Source organism: Spermophilus citellus (genome assembly GCF_964194105.1).
Source record: "Spermophilus citellus genome assembly, chromosome: 3".
NCBI lineage: Eukaryota > Metazoa > Chordata > Mammalia > Rodentia > Sciuridae > Spermophilus > Spermophilus citellus.
The window spans coordinates 106,927,940-106,931,673 of record NC_138184.1 but is presented as its reverse complement, the minus strand read 5'-3'; positions in this window follow the sequence as shown (position 1 = coordinate 106,931,673).

Here is a 3,734-nt window from a genome sequence, read left to right as displayed (position 1 = left end):
ATTGGGCCAGGTATTGTGGCTCATGACTATATTCCCAGCAGTTCAAAAGACTGAGGCAGAAGAATTCGCTGCAAGTTCCAAGCTAGTCTCAGCAACTTATTAAGGTCCTAAGCATTTTCGTAAAGTTTGTCTCAAAATTTTAAAAAATAAAAATAACAAGGACTGGGGATATGGATCAATGTTTAAGCACCTCTGGGTTCAATCCCTGGTAACAACAAACAAACAATAAAAAGAGTCAGTTATTGTTAATCACTTTTGTGTTGTTTTTAAAACAGCTTTACTGGAACCTGTTGTCGAGGAGGGGGAAGATGGCAGCGAAGGGAGTGCATCACTCACGTGTACCGCGTCACTGTTCGGAAGAATGATGAGTTAGAACAGCTAAAAACTATCTTGTTAGGAATTTCTAGCAAAACTGGGGTGCTCCAAAACCTAGTGGAAGGATTTTCATCGCACGAGGATCAGCTACAGGGGCTCAAACGCGAGCGATTTGTCCGCACTGAGGGTCACACCGCTTATTCAGCAAATTGTCCCGTGGCTAGAATCTGCGGCACGCGCTGGGAAGCAAGAGATAGCAACGCAAAGATACAGCGCTGCGGATTCTGTGGGTTCCTGCCAGCTGTACACAGTGCTGAATTCTGGGTTTGAGATGGGGGAAGGAAGCGGTCCAGTTCGGTTCTCCACTGGTCAGACCACAGAGGAAGCCAGTGGCCACCATCTTGGAGAGTTGATGTCATCATCCCTGTTTTCGACTGATCGCAGCTCATTCAACCATAGAACAGGTAATTTCAGGCTGCCATTCGCCTGCGTCTCGCAGACAAATTACTCACGTGCAGTGCTAAAGAACCCGCAGAAACTGCTTCTTGTGGCCTGCTCCTATCAGAACATACATAGAGCGCGGAGCGGCCGAATTCTGGCTCCCGCGGAGGCTGCTTCTTGGAGCCTGCTCCTATCAGAGCATGCACAGAGCCCAGAGCGGCCGAGTTCTGGCTCCCGGAGCTGCTCTGACCCAGGGCTGAGGAACCCACGGAGACTGCTTCTCGGTCCGGATCCTGCTGAGTGCTGTGGGGGCCAGAGGGACAGAGCAGAGCTGCAGCCCGCATCCGGAACAGTCCCAGCGACCCGCCGGCATGGTATCACTTCACCCCAACTGCGGTGGGGGCTGAGCAGAGCTGCCGCCCGAGCCCGCAAGGTAGGCAGACCACCGGCTGATCGGCAGAACAGGCCCAGCAGCCTGCCAGCGTGGTAGACACATCACACCAATGGGAGTAGGGGCAGAGCAGGGCCGCCGCCTGCGCCCAGAGTGGGCCTACTGACCCGCCGGCATGGTATCGCTTCACCCCAACTGCAGTGGGGGCCGAGCAGAGCTGCCGCCCAAGCCCACAAAGTAGGCAGACCTGCGACCGACCAGCAGGACAGGCCCAGCAGCCTGCTGGTGTGGTAGACACGTCACACCAATTGGAGTAGGGGCAGAGCAGGGCCGCCACCCGCGCCCGGAACAGGCCTAGCAACCCACTGGCGTGCTAGACACATCCCACCAATTGGTGTAGGGGCAGAGCAGAGCCACCGCCCGCGCCCGGAACAGGCCTAGTGACCCGCCGGTGTGGTATCGCTTCACCCCAACTGCAGTGGGGGCCGAGCAGAGCTGCTGCCCGAGCCCGCAAGGTAGGCAGACCTGCGACCGACCGGCACAACAGGCCCAGCGGCCTGCCAGCATGGTAGACACGTCACACCAATGGGAGTAGGGGCAGAGCAGGGCCGCCACCCGCGCCGGAACAGGCCCAGCGACCCGCAGCAGTGGTAGACACGTCACCCCAATTGGTGTAAGGGCAGAGCAGAGCCGCTGCCCGCACCTGCAAGGTAGGCAGAACTGCCACCGACTGGCAGAACAGCCCCAGGGGTCCACGAGCATGGTAGACACGTCACACAAACTGGAGGAGGAGCACAGCCGCTGCCCGCCCTGCAAGAGAGATTTTCAACTATACAAGAGTAATATAAATACATGGGGGGAAATTTCAAAAACACAACAGTTTCACCAAGCAGAAAGAAACACGAGCAGTATGAAACGACAAGGAAAGAAAGGACCACAAGCAATGCAGTTCAACTCAACTTTAGAAGAGGTAATAGCTGTAACAGATGGAATGTCAGATAAAGAATTCAGGATATACACGCTTCAGATGATCTGGAGTCTCAAGGAAGACATTAGACAGCAAAATCAGACAATGAAAGATCACTTTGACAATGAATTACATAAACAAATCCAAGAAGCAAAAGATCAACTATACAGGGAGATAGAGGTTATAAAAAACAAACAAACAGAAATCCTAGAAATGCAGGAAGCAATAAACCAACTTAAAAACTCAATTGAGAATACTACCAGCAGAGTAGAACACTTAGAAGATAGAACATCAGACAATGAAGACAAAGTATTTCAACTTGAAAAGAACATAGACAGCTCAGCAAGACTGTTAAGGAACCATGAGCAGAACATTCAAGAAATATGGGATAACATAAAGAGACCAAACTTAAGAGTCATTGGGATACAGGAAGGTATAGAGGTCCAAACCAAAGGAATGAGCAATCTATTCAATGAAATAATACGAGAAAACTTCCCAGACTTGAAGAATGAGACAGAATCCCAAATCCTAGAAGCCTACAGGACGCCGAATGTGCAAAATCATAAGAGATCCACACCTAAACACATTATAATGAAGATGCCCAACATACAGAATAAGGAGAGAATTTTAAAAGCTACAAGAGAACTGAAGCAGATTACATTTAGGGGTAAACCAATCAGGATAACAGCTGATCTTTCAACACAAACTCTGAAAGCTAGAAGATCCTGGAATAACATATTTCAAACTCTGAAAGAAAATGGGTTCCAACCAAGAATCGTGTATCCAGCGAAATTAAGCTTCAGGATGGAAGATGAAATTAAAACCTTGCACGATAAACAAAAGTTAAAAGAATTTGCAATTAGAAAACCATCTCTTCAAAACACCCTTGGCAAAACATTTCAGGAAGAGGAAATGGAAAACAACAATGAAAACCAACAGTGGGAGGTAGGACAGTAAAGGGGGGAAAATAATGAAACAGGAAAACAAACCATGTTTAGTAACATAAATAAACAAATATGACTGGAAGAACAAACCATATCTCAATAATAACACTAAATGTTAATGGCTTAAACTCACCAATTAAGAGACACAGGCTAGTAGAATGGATCACAAAACAAGACCCAACAATATGCTGCCTAAAGGAGACGCATTTGATAGGAAAAGATATACATAGACTGAAGGTGAAAGGTTGGGAAAAATCATATCACTCATATGCACTGCAGAAACAAGAAGGAGTGTCCATACTCATATCAAATAAAATAGATTTCAAGACAAAGTTAATCAAAAGGGATAAAGAGGGACACTACATACTGCTCAAGGGAACCATACACCAATAAGACATAACAATCATAAATATATATGCCCCAAACAACGGTGCAGCTATGTTTATCAAGCAAACTCTTCTCAAGTTCAAGAGTCTAATAGACCACCATACAATAATCATGGGAGACTTCAACACACCTCTCTCACCACTGGACAGATCTTCCAAACAAAAGTTGAATAAGGAAACTATAGAACTCAATAACACAATTAATAACCTAGACTTAATTGACATATATAGAATATACCACCCAACATCAAGCTGTTACACTTTTTTCTCAGCAGCACATGGATCCTTCT